The 19,746-nt window shown below is 39.6% G+C and overlaps 1 protein-coding gene across 7 annotated transcripts in view; it reads right to left on the minus strand.

The window, feature by feature from the left end:
* LOC140331659 (sterile alpha motif domain-containing protein 9-like) overlaps nt 1–19,746 on the minus strand; it is a 69,506-nt gene that overhangs the window by 20,573 nt on the left and 29,187 nt on the right. Inside the window, exons 4-5 of one of the 7 annotated variants that reach the window (XR_011920956.1) lie at nt 19,285–19,413; nt 16,975–18,147 (exon numbers count right to left, since the gene is read on the minus strand). The exons of the other annotated variants lie outside the window; for them this stretch is intronic. The gene's annotated coding sequence lies outside the window, so the exon portion shown is untranslated. Of the gene's footprint in view, nt 1–16,974; nt 18,148–19,284; nt 19,414–19,746 lie in introns of those variants that run through there. 7 annotated transcript variants of the gene reach the window in all.

The following is a 19,746-nucleotide window of genomic DNA, read 5'->3' on the forward strand; positions in this document are numbered from 1 at the left end:
TGCAAACTCCATGCAGATAGAGTCGTGTCCGAGATTCAAACCTGGGACCCAGCACTGCAAGGGCCAGAGTGCTGAGCCACTGTGCTCCCCAGTAGAACACATGAACTCTGTATACACAGCATTGTTAAGTTCTATGGAGAAGGAAGGTGAAGGATGAGCAGGCAGCATCCCACTGTGTCCTCCTCCATAGGAAATGACAGCGATCGTTCCTGCTCTGTCCACAAAAATTGGTGCACTGTCGTACACACATATTTTTAGACTGGGATAATCACAATTGTTCATCTCAGGCAACAATCATCTAGCCTGTGTGTGGGGCTCAGGGTTTTAGATTCCCCTAGAATTGAACACCCAGCCATGTTCCAGGCTCTGACGGGGCTTCCCATAATGTAACTGGTAAGAGATTGTTAAATACATCCTCCTGTGTATGGTGTATTTTCTGCTTGAAGAGATTTATAGACTAACATTTCTGACCTTCATCTAAAAATGCTAATTGGATGTCACACTAATCACAGATGGGTTCTGCAAGCATGCAACTAGTGGAGTCAAATTGGAGGATTGCTTGACAGCCAACAGTTTTGGAAGGAGAGGTTATCAGAATCAGCCTTTGCATTTCTCCAGGGTACCTCTAAAGCTACGTTCACACGTCCCCGGGTCAGGGCCGATATCGGATGAGAATCTGGCGTGTGTACAGCATCCGTTGTCCATCTTCCGAACGCTTGTCCTGGTGGATCCACGGACGATGGACGACGAACAATCCTAATGCAAGGGAAGGCGGAGAGTGAGCAGCAGGGTGCTGCTCCGTCGTTCTACCCCCTCCCCTCTGCATAGAGCAGAATGGTGCTATATGTACAACACTCGTTCATGCATCGTGCAGTGCTTAGTCTTGGAAAGGATCATGAAAGACCCTTTCCAACAACTTTAATTGCATGTGTGTATGCGGCCTAACCCATCTCTCTGGTGGGATGCAAAATCCATCTTCCTTGGCTCCGTCAGAGGAATGTGAGATGAAGAATGAGTTTCCTATGCTTGGATGGTCTCAGGCTCATTTTTCTTATCTAACGGCTGCAACACTCACAGCTCCCCATGGCGGGCAAGTTTGAAAAGGTGATCAAGAAGTTTATTCTGCTCAGCATTCTCCTTCTGGTGGTGCACAACAAAGATCTCCCTCACGGGTTTGGTGTCTCTAGAATAGCCTTTCTCAAACTTCTTTACATCGGGGAATCCTTAAAAAACCTTCTTATTGGGTTAACTTGTCTTTCAGCAAAAAAAATATATAATTCTGCTTCAAAACACATTTGAAGACATTTTCAGTGTTGTGTATAGTCATAAGACCTCAAAGGACAATGACAAGGAAGTCAAGTCTGGTTTTGAAGCTAGCAAACACCTTCTTCATAGAAGTGCTCCCTGCTGTGTACCTTACTTCCTAGATTGTAAGCTCTTCGGTCCTCACCTCCTCCTGTGTCCCTGTCTGTATCTGTCTGTCAGTTACAACCCCTTAATAATGTATTATGTTGGCGCTAAATAAATCCCTAATATCTAGGGTGTCAAAGCTAAATACGGTGTCCTCTGTGCTTTAGAGATGGTTGCAACCATCCCTAAAGCACTGAGGACACCCTAATTAGCTTTGCATGCTCAAGGTGCATGCTAGAATGACCATATAAGAAAACCTCCCTAGTATGGTGCCCTTTTCACTGTCAGGGCCAATATCAGTCACTGGGGCGCTATGGCTATATTTACACTATGGTCTGGACTGCTTGTTTTTCCTCTGGAATCTTTAGGATTGAAGACATTGAAGTCTTTTCTCTTTGGAGACATTTCAAAGCCATAAACCTCCTCATTTGTACTTGGTACTTTAGGCAGCTATAAAGAAACAACAGAGCTGTGTTGAAGTGAAGCACACAGGGTCATTGACCTTTGATTCATGATGTCATGGATTCCACCAGCAAGCTGGAATGTGCTCAGATTCTTTCCTAATTCTTTCCTAATTGCTGGTACAACTGCACAGACCTGCCAATTCATTCTTTATGGCTCACCTAATAGCTGCAGGCGACAGCACCTAGCAAAATGACAATCCAGCCCTGTTTCCAATGGAAGAAATGGGCCAGCATCTCAGCACACTTTACCAACCAGAACCTGATATCATTGATTTTTCTGCAAATACATTTCAATAGCTTAGCAGTGGTGGAATCTTTTACTGTTGATTTATTGGCCCTGATTTATTAAAGCTCTCCAAGGCTGGAGAGGATACACTTTCATCAGGGAAGCTGGGCGATCCAGCAAACCTGCAATGGTTCTGGTTCAGGGTTCAAAACATTTGCTAGCAAATAGGAAATTACTTTGATGAAATCCATTCCAGGTTTGCTAGATCATCCAGCCTCACGGATGAAAAAGTATCCTCTATCTTTAATAAATCAGGCCCAATATATTCATTGAAGATGAAAACTTTTTCGGGAGCATCAGCCTCCTCCCAGGCATTATACAGCTGTCAGTTACATAATTTTATAATGAGGAAGAAATCAAATGTGTTCACTGTCTGTATTTGTCTGAAACCCATATTTAATGTACAGCACTGCATAGTATGTTGGCACTATATAAATCCTGTTTATTATTATTAATAATAATAATAAAAATAATAATAATAATAATAAAAACAATATTAATGCTTGCATCTTTCATACCTGAAATTTATGCATAGCTAAAACATTTTATTTAGTTTTTGATTTCTTTATTTTTATGATGTCTATGTATCACTTCTGTCTAAGAGATGCAACAGGAATTTGGAACAAATCCCAAAGTCAGGGGAAAGTCATTTCCCGGAGCATGTGTCCCCACGAGAAGATTTTCCTTTTGCTCTTGTTCTAAAGCTAAACTCTAAAACTCCAAAATGTAGGATTTGGACTTCTTTTCTCAGTGCAATGATTACTAGTACAAGTACAAGGTGAATATTCCCAATAGAGGTAAAGATACCAAAGAGAACTTGACAGGTTTACTTTTTCCCACTGTCTGAAGTTTAGAAAAAAAAAAGTTTTCCCTAGAGATACATATGAAAGCTGAACTTTAGGCAGATTCTAATTCAGACACAAATTAATTTGTAAAAGCAATGTACCTAAATTTGACTTGATAACACCCTATTGCAGCCCCTGTATAGCAGGGCTGGAGTATGAGAGGAAGAAGCAGTGAATGGAACCAATCAGTTCTGTGCTGACAAGAAGAATGGTGAAAAGTGCAGAATTACAGGGAGGTGAGCTCATTATTGTGCTGCTTCTTCTATCCATATCTAGCCACAGTCTTGGGGTTATTCCAGGACAGCCTGAAAAAAGAAGTGGGTTGAATGATGCTGATTTCCTGTGGACATCCAGTGGCTGAAGAAAGTACTGCAGGGGAAATCTCTAGAGTTAAGGTGAATGTTGCAAGAAGCTAGTTTTTTAGTTGTATCCTTATATCCAGTTATTCAATGTATCCGGTAAGTTTTTCCTGAAGTTCTGTTTTACGTTATCCAAAAATCTTTAACTGTTACACTTTATTAGGAAGTTAAAAAAATTTCAACAAAATAGACTTTCAGTGTGTGTGGCCTCACCAGCAGGGAAAAACAAAATCGATTGGCAAACCTAACACTCGGAGTATTTAGATTTCACCATTGAAATCATGGTTTCTTCCTAGGGAAACAAAGGAAGTGCGTTATGTCAATTACAATACCAGTATTACCCTGGTATTGTACTTTATATACCTGCTATATATACTCAGCGTTTTCTGTAGGCCAAAGAACAACACACATGCCTATGTACGTATATCTGTAGGGAGGCAAGGGATTCTGGACTTTTTTGGAAGACCAAGGACTGCCAAAAATGACTTAAAGAGTCCTAAATGTTCTACACTGCAGTGACTGCCTTTTGATAAATAAATTAAATCTATTTTATTGTCTAACAAACAATTTTCAAAGCACATTGGAATCAAAAATGCATGCATAGGATGGAGCCTAAGATTTGGGGTTCTGGTTACAGAGATAGGAATAGCCCCATCCGGAGTGGTTTTTTAACCAATGTTAAGTATAAGGAATTATGCAATATAAATGATGAACTACAGACAGAAAAATTCAAAACAAAGCATCCCAGTTATTGCATTTCTTCCCTTGCTGCAACATGCCAAGCCATTGCTTTATTAGAACTGTAATTGAGAGTAACTCCAGTGAACATTACATTTCCTGACTTTTATCAAGTTACAACAAATATTTGGCTTGTGTTTCCTGCCGAGTTGCACCCTCCATTAATCTCCATGCTTCATGTGCTGCTTCCTACTAGGCTAAAGGTTTTTTTCCTGTGAAGAGATTCTTCAATGAGAATACATTGTGAATGACTGAATATTTTCAGGACATCCTTTGAATTTTGAAGCATTTTAGGGTTTTTATATTTTGTCTATATTTTTTCTGAAGGGGACCATTCAGATCTTGGTGTCCTGTTGAGTTAATGCACATGCGGCATTGCATGTTTTTTGTGTGTTGCATTAAGGCTGACTGGTTATGCAACAAAACTCCAAATATTGGACAGTGGTGCATTACTGTGTATTGTAGTGAGTTTGGAGATGTCTTACCTTAATGTACTGGGGTGTTTTTTAAAAGAATGGTGTAGCGAGGTGCTGATGCACTAAATGTGCCTTAATGTGTGCACTTAAAGCAGACCTAAATGAAATTTTTTACTTTACATATAGGGTACACAACCCTTTTACATAATGTAGAAATATTATTCATTTTTTTCTGACACACCCTTTTGTTTAGTGAAGCCCCTTTCCCTTTCTGCCTTGATCGCTGCGGGGATAAAGACAGATTGGGAATGCAGAGCCTGCAAGAATATGTACGTCACGCATCACGGGAGGCTCCCAGCTGCTCCTTCTGCGTATGCTCAATGGCAGGCATGCGCAGAAGAGGCATTTTTCCAAAGTGAGGGGAAAGAAATGCTAACCACACGCATGCGCAGTGAGATCGGCACTCTTTTTCCCCCTTTACAGCAGGCTACACACCCGATCACACCTGCGCAAAGAGAGATCAAGTAACGTAGCCAGAAAAAGGAAGAAGGCAGACCAATAAAACAGCACCTGGGATGAATTAACATTCCAGGGCCCAATCAAGGATATCTCCAGTAGGATCGAGGGATCTGGTGAATTGAAGGTGGGATTTCTTTTAATTTTCAGTTTAGCTTTAAGACAGAATCATCCATTATATACTTGTTATATACCCAGCGCCATCTAGTGGCCAAGGAATGACACACATGCCTATCCATATTGGTAGGGAGTCAAGGGATGCTGGGTTTCATAAATGTTTGTATGACTCAGGCCTGTAAAAAGTGACCTAAAGAGTCTTGAAATAGCTTGTGCACGGAAGACATTAACATTTGCACTACAGCGCAAAAGTATATTTCATGTTTACATTTAGAGATCTGTACAGTTAGTCCCCAGATTACATACAAGATAGGGACTGTAGGTTTGTTCTTAAGTTGAATTTGTATGTAAGTCAGAACATGTACAATATTTTAATAAATGCAATTAGGACAGATGTTTGTCTCAACATATTTTAAGGAAGCATGGTGTCAGTTACTGTATAAAATCCTCACTGTGAGTTTATCACAAACAAAGCAAAAAAAGGAAAAAAAAACTTTATGGAGCCTAGACATTCATTAACTTCTGAAGCAAGCTGTGCTTTGATATGCAAAAAGAAACAACTGCAGAGTTTGTCTTGGTCATTAAAGAGTTACAAGAGGCTGCAGAAAGAACTCACTCCTCTAAGATCACCCACAACCTCAGCTGTGTTTAGCAAAAGATTTCTTCTGCAAGTCATGCAAACCACCACCCTCCCCCCATCAAGCTTCTGTCCTGCACACAAGCAGCCTCCATACTGCACACAGCGAGCAGGAAAGCCCCGTTCTTATCTAGGCGTCATCCATATGTCGGACGTCATTAACCCAGGGACTACCAGTAATGTCTTCCTTCTGTGTTGCAGACAAATATATCTGTATAGCAATCGATGTGATAAAACCAATTACAAAATAAGCTACTTGCAGACTCCATTATTTCCAAATGGTGTCAGCCAAATGATAAACTTGCAGGGGTAGAAAGGGAACAGCAAAGCTCAAACATTGTGAATTTTTACTAAGCAGGAAGCATGGTATGTAATAGGAAAATGTAATTACATTCACTGGTCAATATAATTAATCAAGCCAGTAAAATGAATCTGCACTTTGCCCATAAGGCATATAATGAACATAGCATGGTCATTTAATGGCCTGCATTACCCCTCCCCAGCCCATAACTTGCACCCCTTGCAATGCCATTGGCCCACTGAAGCTCAGTGAAATATCAAAATATTAAATATTATGGAAATAAATCTTTTCTCCTTCCATCTTTATTGTCAGGGAGGACATAATGAGGTGCAAAGTGTTACTACATGAAGTCCTGGGACCCTTCTTAGCCAACATGGCCCCAAGTTAGCTGAACGGGGGTGGCCGAGTCAGTTCTGACCTGGTCATGAGTAATTGATCATGAGTAATTGACGAGTGATCTCATGGAATTGCTGCCCCAGCACCTTCCTTTTCTTCTTTTTTATACTTTATTATCTGTAATATCAGGCAATTAATATACCTCATTTTGGTCTCCTCACGCTGCCCCTTTGCATTTTTTTTCCCAGGCTGTCATAGTTGCTGGTCAGAATTGCTGATGGTCATGTCCGTCGCTAGGCAGTTCCTATCAATCCTATAGATGATTGGCTGCTCAACTTCTGGAGGGAAAACAGCTGTCCAGTAATATTTCACTCTACTCTTTATAAGCTTTTGTCACTGAGGTGATTGCCACTTTTACCTCAGGACCTGACATCTGCCTCATCTTTATCAGAGTTTTCCTTCCCACCCACCTAGCGTCTGTCACAATCATCCTTTATGGGGTAAGGTCACTCACATGTGAGTGGATATTATATAGTTATTCTTTAAAATATGTAACATTTATGTATGTTAATGCTTGTTAATGGTTAATACAAGCATATATTGTCAAATTTTGGAAGATAATGTTTAATTCATTTCAAACCAAGAAAGCGGGCCACGGCCTAAACTTTTCCACACTTTTTTGTGATGCATTTATTTAAAGTTGCTGATGCTGATAATACATTTTGTTAGGGTTTAGGTGGGGGGGCTATGGTTCAATCCCATCCAGGTTTCCTGTAAACATGTTACTGTAATGGAGGAGGGGGCAAGCTATTAAAAACTAGTTTTTCCATTAAAGCGTACCTAAACACAACATTTTTACTTTGCATAAAATGGTAGAAAGCCCTTCTAAATAAAGTAAAAATGTTATTTTTTTTAAGTGCTTTCCCTTTTTAAACGCCACGGTATTGGAGTGCAGAGCCTATGTCATGCATCCCAGGAGACTCTGGCTGCTCCTTCTGCACATGCTCGATGTCGGGAATGCGCAGAAGGGGCATTTTTTTTCACCAAGAGGAAAGTGATGCTGATCGCATGCATGCGCAGTGAGATCAACTTTCTATTTCTTCCCCTTCACAGCGGCTTTGTCACCTGATCCTGTACCTGCACAGTGTGACTTGGGACGTGGCAAGAAGACAAGAAGAAGACAGAAGATAGTGCGCCGGGACAAAGAGGAATTCCAGAGCCAGCGCAGAGCCTCCCGGTATACCTACGTCATGCATCTCGGGAGGCTCTAGCTGCTCCTTCTGCACATGCCCGATCATCTCGGAAGGGGAAGAGGAATTCCAGGACGATGCAGTACCAGATCATGGGAAGGACCAGTGCCAGGATCTGTGGTATTTAGAGGTAAGTGTGATTTTTTCTTTTTAGTTTAGTTCTGCTTTAAAGTGTACCTAAACCCAGAAATTTCACTTTATATAAAAGGGTAGACAACCCTTTTATGTAAGGTAAAAATTCTGTTGTTTGTTTTCTTTTCAGTTCAACACCATTTAAAAAAAAAAAAAGTGTGCATTCATCGAGAATGAATAGGAGCGCAAAGCTTCCTGGTCACGTATCCCGGGAGGCTCTGGGATGCTCCTTCTGCGCATGCTTGAGCATCTCGGGCATGCGCAGAAGGAGCCTTTATCTGCACAGAAAAGAATTTGGCGATCTCACGCATGTGAAGTGTTATTTTTTCATCCTACATCACCTGATCTCGCGCCTGGGTTGGGTGACATAGGATAAAGAAACCGGAGGAAAAAGTGAAGATGGTGGCGCCTGGAGCCGCCAGGACGGATGTCAGGACGACACAGGACCCGATGCAAGACACCCCTAGATGGATTGCCCTGCAGGATTGAAGGTAAATGTATTTTTTTTTTTTTGCCACCTTTCAGTTTAGTTCCTCTTTAAGATGTATTTCACAGGGATACATTAAGGCACAACTCCAGGCCACACAACATCGTCCCTATCCACTGGAACAATCCCTGCACTCTTTTTAATTTTATTCAACTTGTTCTTTGAAAATTGTCTCCATAACCCCCCCCCCCCCCCCCTTCCACCTCTTTATGTTATAACACCTTCTTTCCTATGCCAAAATCTGCCATGACTGTGGACTTTGTAAAGCGCTGTGTAATATGTTGGTGCTATATAAATACTATGTAATATTAAAACAATAAAAATGTCTGTCCCTGCCTGGCATCACTAAACATTTCTACTAAAAAGTGCCAACTATCTCCTTTTCTAAATTATAAAGCAGTAAGTCTGCAAGGAACAGTGCTGTAGATAAGTATTGTAATGAGAACTTCAACCCACACCAAATTTAGCATTACACTGTAAAAGTAATCTGTACATTGATAGAAAATACTTTCAAGGGAATATGTAGGTATTGTACAGTATTCTTTTTATTTAGATGAATATTGACTCTGAATATTATGTAGTCTTCAGCCAGCAGGTGAAGTTCTAGTCTACTTTTCACATGGTTTACTCTTTTCAAACTGATTACGAAGATCAGTAGCTCAAGTTGTAATTTACACATAGAAGGGGATGATAGCAGTGACTTTTTTCTTATGAGGTGGCTCAGTGTGAAATTTAGGTTAGAAAGATCTACTCAAAAAGTGATGGTGCTTCTTTTTACACAATATATATTGCTTCAAATCCTCTGTCATGTATAAAAGCATTCATGCAAAACAAATATTGTATACACAGTAAAAAATATATTAAAAATAGTTAAAAATGAATATGTCAAAGCTCTAAAGAAAACACAGAATCAGAAAGACATTTACAAACAACCTTCAGTTTTAAAGTTGTACTCTTATCTTTCAGTTACATTAGATTTGTAGTCTCTAAATATAAATGTGCAGTCCAATTGGCACTAGATAATACCCAATCAGCCACACCCCCTTCTCCTTTTCTGCAAGTCTGGTGTGATGAGGGGTGTGGCTGTTACTCAGCTCTGCCAGCACAGAGTACTCGAGTGGAAAAAAGGAAACTTCATCTTCACTTGGGAAGAAAGATAATAAAGATATTTCCTTGCCAAAATTAGTCATAAATCATAATATAAATAAATAGATTTAAGACTTTGATTGGGTTTTAAATAAAATTGACCCAAAACCTTTACAGTGTTTCTTTATCGGTCATCAAAGTGTACAATTGTTTTTTGTGTTTTGAAGCTTTTGTGCACTTTGTTCCACTGCCTCAGATGAATTGTGCATTTGTCCTCAGCTCACTTTTTGTCTGATGGACTGTTTCTTTAATCAAAGTAAAAAAAGAAGAATCTTAGATGTTCAGCAGGGTGGCGCACAGAGAAAGCACGGCGCCGAGGAGGTTATGGAAAATGCACGTGAAAAGCTGCCTCGTCACCTTCATCCATAATGAGAAAGTATCCCAATGTTTAGACAGCGCCATTTATCATGTGCAGGCTCGGTACAGAGCTTCAAAGGGCATTGTTCTCTCTCAGCCTTTCTCCAATGATACTCAAATAAATATTTGTTAACGGCGATCAATTGGCGGAGGAATGCGCCCTTTCATTTCTGCAGCTTCAAAATGCATTAGCTTTACTGGGACCCTAAACAATCATCTAATTTATTTATCCTTACAATGGAAGTGGAGTAAATTAATTATCTAGGAAGGAGAAGAGAGGGTTTAGTTGTTTTATGAGTCACCTCTGTGATTCCTGATCACACTAAAAAAGGGAGGTGACACTTTATGGTTCACATAGAATAAATGATCAAATAAAGTGCCCTTTAAAACACACAGAAGTTTATTTATAAAGCATTGAATCTGCCATTCACCAAACATCCATTTTATAGGGAAATTGTGGCATCTATCCCCGTAGGAGCAGTTGTTTGGTTTATCCTGGTGGAGTGACTCCAAAAACCTCACCCCAGAACTACCTTTTTATAAATTTATTGTAAAGATCCAACATACACAGGAGAGAGGTTAAAGGAAGCAGAGTATTACATCCCGTGGTCCAACTCTTTCAGCTTGAAAAGTCCAATTGCTATTAACATTAGTAAGCAGATTCAGAGGCAATAATAACACCTCTAAAGCAGAGAAGGTATTCCCCTAAAGTCCTCATCCCGAAATATAAGCTCCAGCGGGATGCTAATATTAGGGTTTATCACTTCCAGACTCACAGACCACAGAGGCTTCCAGGGCCAACTTAGTGTGCCATGGTTCCAGGGGGGGTCCCCTAGCACTCAGGTATCTCCTATGCAGAAAAAGACATTCAACTCTCACCCCCATCAACCCTAAACTTAACCCCTGAATTCCTAAAGTGACCCTATAGTACTAAAATGGTGCTACAGAAGAATTCACTGTTTTTGAAAACTGAAAAATTGTTTTGCAATTTGCAAAAGATTCAGCAGGATAAAGTATAGTAATGTTCACTTATTTTTACTTTTCTGATTTAAGTGAGGGAGGTCCTTCAAATCTGGGCTTTAATACTTTATGGGTCAATTATCCAAACAAGCATAAACCATTAAAGAGAGAGTAAAGTAAAAAAATCTAGATCTGTAGGTCGGCACAGTGACTCTACTCACTAGCACCTGAGCCAGGACATTGGCATGGAATTTGCATGTTCTCCCCGTGTTTGTGTGGGTTTCCTCTGGGCACATCAATTTCTCCTTACACTTACTAAAACATACAGTTAGGTTTAATGGCTCCTCCAGAAATTGTCCTTAGTATGTGTGGAAAATAAGCAGGACTGCCTGGTGACCCTGCTCTAAAAGTCCCTAGCTAACTGTGGTGACAACTGTCTCTGCATGGTCTGTATTGTGCCCCTGTGTGGTCTCCATGACCCATGCTTCCCTAATAAAGACAATAAACAGCCATGCCAACATATATTGCAAAGGGATGGTGCATTACTATCAACTATCTGATAGCCAAAGCAAAACAGACAGTAAGTAACTGAAAACAATCTGGATATGCTAAAACAAGATATGGTAAGTTAGCTAGGGAACAATCAGCAGATGGGAGGCCACAGGCAATACTGGTAATAATACATTCGTTATTTAGCCCTGTTGTGGGCTGACAACACACTGCATTTTTGTAGGCTGGTTGGTGTCAGCCCCTCCCAGTTACCTATTCCTGCTCCTACATCTCTACAACATAACCACCAATCATTCTGCAGTGCAAAATGAGAACTAGGAGGGCTCATTTACACCATTCAGATCCATTGTAGTGCATTAAATATGCCTTGGGTAGCACATGAATCCACATGGCAGTGTCCAGCAATGCAAATGTAGTCTGAAGATGCATTTGAGTGCTGTTTTTTATTGAATGGCAATGCAGTGTTCCAGTGAACCTAATGTGTGTTGCGTTAATGTGCACGATTATGCGGCAGTATAAAGAAAATGCTTCTCAGAAGTTTATTGACTAAACCCAGGTGATTGTAATCAGAGGAATGTGTCAGAGCTGAGCATTCTCATGGAGGTCACGTCAGAAGGGCTGCATATCCTTCCTCAGGCTACACTGAAGGCCGTATTGTATAGAAATAACCATTTTATGGCTTTTGGCAAGAAAGATAGTAAATCAGCCCGTAAGAGGAACAACATAACATTTAACTTTTATTTTTATCACACAGGCCAAGAGGCACACCTCTAAAATGCTCCAGAAATATCCTGGCCTCATTGCTAGAAAAAATTAACCCTTACTTGTCCTGTGTTCAAGTTATATTACCTTTCCTCAAGCGTTAACCATCTTAGGTCTTTGCCAGATTGCGATATTCATTTCCATGAGTAACTGTAGTTAAGTAGACACTTGGAGCATGGCTCTCCACAATTAATAATATTATAAACAATTGTTTATAAAGTGTGAATATATCACACAGCACTGTATAATATATAGGGATTGCAGATGACAAACCTTGCAGAAGACAAGTAAAATCACACAGGTGGAAAAGGAGCTTGCCCAAAAATGCTTACAATCCAAAAGCTGGGGAGAGTAGTACACAATAGGTGGAGGATATGAAATGGTGGCTAATTAGAGACAAGTCAAAATTTTCATTTTGTGTAAAATTAGGTACAAAAACAAAGAGATTTAATAGATTGGGATAGGCAATTCCAGAGAGTGGAGGCAGAAAATTCTTGGAGCCGTGCATGGGAAAAGGTTCTGAGTGATGAAATCATTGGTTAGTAATTAGAGGAGCAGAGAGAAAGGCTCATGCTGTATTTGAGTATTAGGTCAGAAATGTAGATGGAACAAGAGCTGTTAAGTGATTTAAAAACTGAACAGTAGAATTTATTTATCATGTAAAAATGTACATATTTGCAAAGAGAATCTGCAGATTAGGAGCTGTGGGAAGGATAGACAAGCAGCATTTATGTTAGGTTCAAGAGTTGAGTGTCAGGGTAGCTGAATGCTAGAGAAGGGGATGTTGTAGCAGTCCATGAGAGAGACATGTAATAGAAATTTGGTTGTCTCTGGAGACAGTAGGGGCATATTTTCGAGATGCATCACATTTGAAAGTAGCAGAACCTAAAATTGTTCTGAATGTGGGAAGGAGAATGAAGAATCAAAGGTAACACCAAAACAATGTGCCTGTGGGTTGGGCCAAATAACCATGTTATTTTAATAGAATGATGAAGGGGGAGATTTAATTTTATCCAGATTGAGTTTCAGAAACCTGTGAGTCATTCACGATGAGATGCCTGACAGCATGAAACTTTATCCATGACCGAAGGAAATAAGTCTATAGTGGACAGGTGGATTTGTGTGTCATCAATTGTAAACCAAAGGCAGATATTAACTTGCTAAGTAAAGAGGTTTACAGAAAGAAGAGAACCAGTACAAGGAATGACCCCTGGGGATCTCTGTCAGGGAGCAAAATGGGAGAGTTATCGTTTAATGAAACTTTAAAGGAGCAGTCAGATAAATAAGAAGGGAACCATAAGAGAGGAGTTTCACTGATCACAATGGTTTAGGATCTGGAGCAGAAGGGTGATCAGCAGGGTCAAAGCAAAGGTCTAGAAGAAGGAGAACAACTTTTGTAAGAGCCAATTTAGTAGAGTGGTGGGGTTGTAAGCCAGACTAAAGTGGTTGAGTAGGGAGTTGGAGTTAAGATAGTTGGTTAGCTTTTGTAGACAAATGCGCCCAACAAAGAGCTGACGGCCTGGTCCATGTCAGCAATATGTTAGCTTGATCAAGGCTACTATCAAGGAAAGTGACCATGTGCCCAGGCTCCTTGCATTCAGGGGGTGGAAGGCTTTTTTAAAGGACGATTTCACTACAGATACAGTTGTCCTGTTTAACTTTAAGTGAACTTTTTTCTTATGAAGTGTGGTTAGTGCATGGTGGAGGGAAACCTAATGCCAATTTTCTTTTTCCACTGAACTACCCTTCAACAGTCATTAGAATGGTTTTTGTAGAAGATTATCAGTGAGTGAATTACATGTGACATGCTTAACTATAATTCATCACCTCAAAACATTATTGATGCCAATCCAAACTTCCAAAACCCAATTCTGGTTACTGTACCTATATATAAAATATGTCTAGCTTTAGCAAACTTGTGGCTAAGCTATGGGCATTTGAGTAGTACATATTCACTGACCTTTGTAGCTGTAGGCACTTTGCAGCAATGTATCTGTAAGATGGACTGCAGAAACACCAAAGTTGTTCATGGTATTCTCTACATGCTTTTTCAACCCAGATTTGTTTTCCAGCAGAAAAATAATAAATAAGCACACACTGTTTTCGCTCTTAGTGCCCCTGGTTTGGGTATACATTAGAGAATAAAAGACTGGGAGGTTGCCAAGGTATTACCTTAAGGGAGACTATGATGAAATAATCTTATGTGTGATAGTGGAAGCTTTGCTGTTGCAAAAACTGATGGCTGACATCAATTGTGAGGATGAATAGCACCAAAAAGCCTGCAGCTTTGGAGGTCAGCTAAGGCCTGTTTTAAAGCAATTTTACTGCTTGTTAATAGATGTATATGCATGGATGTTCAAAGCCTATTTATGGTTTATTTACAGTAATCCTGCAGGCTTTTCTTACCTGGTTAAGCGGCCCGAGGTTCTTTGAGCAGATTACTTCCAGGGCACCTCAGGTCCTGTAAACTATCCTATGCTATTTGTGAGAGATTCCTGGTCGCACTCCTCTTCCCTGAACATTTGTAGCCCACATCCAGAGCAATGGGTGGTCTCACTGGCAGGCACAATCTTGATTTACTGTATATTTCTTTCAGAACCCCAGATATGCTCTAAAGTCATTAATAGCTGCAATAAAACATGCTAAATCATCCTAATTCAAGCCAGTGTTTTATACTCAGACCTTCTCACCTTTTTCTTCCAAAACACTTTTACATGGAAATAATTTCTTGCTGAGTAATGCAGTCAAAGTGTCATTTTGCTGAGATAAAGAACTGAATCTGAATCTATTTCTGAGAAAATGTTAATATAACGAATGCAAACATATATCTTAAAAAAAATCTGGCAAAAACTTTAAAAGCTTTTATAATTTATTCCATGCTTGGGAAAAGTGAAAATAGGATGACATAATCCTTTTACTGCCTGGACATGGTGGAGAGATGTTGCTGTGCTGGGATCATTCCTGGCCTGTATAGTTCTATATGACAAGGAATAACAAATCAACAATATGTAGCACATGCAAGAAACTCTTCTTGCATTGTAGGTTGGACATCCATTGGGCAGTCACTGCTCAACTTCATTCTACCACTTGTGCACAGTACATTAGATACAGAGTGTTCAAAGTTGGGTGCTTGTCTAAAATGTAAATTGGGCTGGAAAGCTATACTTGCCATGCTGGTATCTCACTTTTATTTTTGACTTTGTTGACCAAACTGGTGGCAGAAAGATTGGGAACATGGAAAGCAGAGATAAAGTCATCTTACAAGCTTAGGTAAGGACAGGCAGGTATCAAAGGGAAAGTCAGGGCAAACAACAATAAGAAGACAAGTCTAGCTCAGACTGAGGTTAAAATACAGGAGATCAGATCGGATCCTCAGCAGAATCCTCAGGTCATTAGCAGAACATGCTGAGGATCCAACAACCTGCGCCAGAACTGAAGAGACCTAAATAGCCCTTATATGAGCACATTTGGTGTGATTGTGCACACATGTATGTGCATAGCCATGTGCGTCCTCTAGTGTGCACATACACATAGCGCTGCAAATGTGCATGATGTTTTGTGCATGATTGCACACGTGCACATACCTGCACATTCTCATTAGCAGCCCCTGAGAGATGACATGCAAACAAAACTAAGTAGCTCACAACTAACACATACTGACAAACTGGTAAAAAAAAGGCATGCACTAATTTTATGTGTGTGTGCTGCATAGGGACTATATTAGTACAAGCCCGAATATTACTGCAAAGCAGTCAGTGTGTAGTTAGATGCTAATGTAGCATGTTCCAGGACCTCTTTTCCTAATTTTTTTTTTCATATACAACACATGAAGAAGCCGGGGAGGGGAGTTGGGGACTTTATTTATCCCAAAATGTATTGGCATTTATATCAAACTCAGTTTAGGAATTTATTGTGGACCCTGGAGTGGTGCTCCTATTACTGTTTTTTTACAACATAAAAGGCCTGAGAGAGGGTCTAAGTCTTTATACTTAAGCAAAAAAAAAATGTTGTAACTGGAGTTTTTTATTTCATATAACATCTTTGTATGGAATGTAGCTGCTGACACATCCAACAGTGTTATGTACTTTTATATTTTTATATTCCATTACTAAATAAACAATCATTTCTGCCCCCAAATCAAATTTCACCGTCTGACTTTGGTTCAAGAGAACACCTTGTTATTTGTTAGTGAATCGTGCTTTGACAGGTAAAGTCTGCATCTCCTCTGTAAGATGTCTCAGTTTACACAGTTCCTGCATAGGACGCTATTTTATGGTAATCTCCTAAAGTGTTTATTCTTCAATAAAGATCTGTTCAGCCAATGAAGGGCGATTTGTGACTTTTTTTCCAGGAAATCAGAGAATTGTGTTTACCATAAATGTTATGCTCAAAAATTATAAAATGAAGTAATTGACCATAACAACCCTATATATTGCATAACATTTCTGTATAGCAAGGTTTGGACAGAGGCTTTCTGAATAGTGTTCTGTGTGGGAGTTAAGGTAAAATCTGTGTATCTCTGGACTGGTCTGGTCAATAATATATGTTGCAAAGATTTAAAATTTGCAAAAATCTTAGATTAAGGTTTAGTAAATTAAGATATACTTATAATCACGTGATTCACCCCAGCATTAAAAAAGGTAATGAGCTCCTCCTGAAATTGCTGCAATTGTTAAGCTTTTCTGGCTATTATCTCATACAAATTCAACAGCTCACATTTTCAGATACCTAAACCTTAAAGGGTTTAGGTAGGGTGAAAATTTTGTGGCTGGGAATACTCCCAAACAACTGCCAGCCAGTGGGAGCATTCCCCGATGTTTACACCGACAACTGGCATAGCTGTACAGTTAGCATATACTACAGGCAATACTTCCGTTGGCAATCATTTGTTTGGGAGCATCGCTGCTGGATATAAATGGATAAAAAGTCATTCTTAATCATTGTCTAATTGGTATATTGAACAAATACTGGTCAAAAATCTTTTATTTATTAATAGATATATTTGATGTATCAATGGAATGTAATATCAGATCTATTAAAGTGTCTTGCATGGCCACCTTTACCTTAAAGTGGAACTTGAAGTTTACAAATTTAAAGAATTTTTTATTTACAAAGTTCGTCTCTCTCCAACGCATCCTGCATGTTTTTTTCCTTACCTTAAAAAAGTAGATTCTTAGCAAATCTTCTCTCCAGGTCCCATGAAAGCACTGATTCTGTGTGCAGAGTGCAGGTGAAGTCTTGATACTGGAGATTTAGGATTTTTTTTTAGTGGCAGGGATCAGTTAGTAGGGGTCGGAGTTTTGGTGCAGGAGGTTAACCTAATCCTAGAAATCAGCTTTAAAGCTTTTATTCATTTAAATGCTTTACTTTAGCTCCAGTCCAATGACCTTACCTAGACTGAGACAATGCCATATATCTGCTGCAAGCAGTAGGAGGCATATACTTGCTATAGGCAGAACACCAAGAGCTGGAGGAAGACTTTGATCAAGTGGTCCTTTCACCAAAATTAAGTTGTGCAATGGATCTACTTTAAATCTTTGATAGTATGCAGGGAACCCTACATTAGATATTCACTGCCATCAGAGGAGGTAAGTAATACCTGTGGGGGAGCATTCAGCTTAGGGAGATTAGCAGGATAGGGAAGGGAGCGGGGGTATTTTGTATAATCAGTAAACGTGTCTTTCAGTGGAGCTCCATTTAGTGACCACAGCTTTATTCAGTAACCAAAGAGGGAATACACTTATATTTCTAAAACTAAAAAAAAAGAGATATAGGATTCCAGGGATTATATACCATACCTGCACATTGTCTCCTAATGTGAATGTAAATAGCTATATGGCTGCTTCTGTTTTCCAGGTGTTTCTGTGGTGCACAGATCATGGAATCTTTCCAAAGAATTTCCAAGCTAATCATAAGTGGTTATACCCCCCACCCCCTTCACACACACCCTAAAAATAACACTATATGCATGACCTAATGCTTTGACTTTCAATAAAGCTATTCATAACAATAGTTTAGGAAAATAAACCCACAGTGCTTTCTGTATAATGCAGAAATATTTTTCCTCTGCGCAGTTGAGAACTCCATCAAATTTCCCAGTCATAACAGAATTGGAATCCTGAAATTAAATGCGGAACAATTAGTTTATTTGTAACTACAGGCGTCTACACAAATCTAGTTTTGTATTGACTGGCGGTTAGTATGATTCAAAGCAAATGTTGAAATATATCTGTATACTTACCTTCAGCCCCAATCCAGCAATCACCGCATGGTTCCTTTTTGATCCAAAAAGCACTTCTCCAAAAATTGTCCACTTTTTACTGCATGTGCACGATCCATTATTTCTGGGGAAACATTGAACTCATGGTGGCCTCAGGTGCTTGCTGTTAGAATAACTTTCTCACAGATTTAAATGTGGCATCACATTTATCTACCAGGTGGCCACTTTCAGAAGGGAGCCTAGGTGGCTCTTCATGGGGGCCTCAAAATCAGGATAGCTGGATCAGGGCTGAAGGTCCTGGGGGCCAGTTTTATGGTATTGTATATTAGGCAATTGTTTGGGTCTCCCACCTTGTCTAGAGCTTGGATTGACCCTAAGTTGGAATACTGTGTATTCTGGGCCTCCACATCCAATTTACAGAATGGCAGGGGGTTCAGTGAGCTTAAATTCTGTACATTTGGAACCCCCACCATATATTTGCCCTAATAAAGACACCATAACTTAATGTAAGTTGGATTCAATTAAGAATTATGAAGTGGAATGCTATGTCTTAAAGCTGCACTTACAATAAAACATAACTTTATCTTTTACTTGTCCTTCTGTGCCAAGTCTTGGAACCTGTTGCTATTCCTTTGCAATTTTCAGCTTTTCCTCTTGAATGTGCCTGGCTTCAGCTTGATTTCTGTCTGCTGTTTAAATGCTTCATTTTCTAATACTTGTGCATGAAAATTGATTGCAGGAGCAGAGCTTCAGAAAGGAAAACTGCAGATACTGTATGAGTTTTTCCCATATACTCTTGCTCTCTGTCTCATCACATATCAATTGGTCTATATGGTCTGTATATATTTGCAAGTCTGTATGCCTAATATGATGTTATAATTCAACAGCAAAGGCTCTGGTGTAATGGTCACAGACTGCTCACTACACCATCAGACCATATGAGCACCTCCAGAATAATTCAAGGTTATATTGCCATGTGAACACACTACTGTACTTTGGAACAGTCAGGTGCATTTAAAACAGAACTAAACGTACCTCTTCTCTCTCTTTCTGGTCTTCTCCATGTTCGAATAATCAGCTATCTTGATTGGCCAGCCCAAAACGACATAACTTTACACATTCCCACCACCCAGATATGCCAGGTTCAAACACTGAGCTGCTGAGCTGCACATGTAAATTAAAAAGAAAAATGTGAGTGGGAAGGTAAGTTTAGCATAGCCTTTCCCTTCTGGAATAAAAAGCTGCCTGCTTAAGTTTTATTTAGTGTGCAGAAGATGATGGAAATTCTGTAGAAAAGAAGAAATACAGACCCATTTTATAATTTGTGCATTGGATATTTGGCTGGGATTCAAACCAAGGACCTGAGTATTGCAAGAACAGAGTGCTAGACACCTATACATACTAAATCCTTCAACTAATGCAACTAATCATAAACTTTTTCTTACTGTATAATGCAAAATAAATGAACATCTGCTGAGGAAAGGTGGTTTGACCCTG

The sequence above is a fragment of the Pyxicephalus adspersus genome, chromosome 5, assembly GCF_032062135.1.
Source record: "Pyxicephalus adspersus chromosome 5, UCB_Pads_2.0, whole genome shotgun sequence".
NCBI lineage: Eukaryota > Metazoa > Chordata > Amphibia > Anura > Pyxicephalidae > Pyxicephalus > Pyxicephalus adspersus.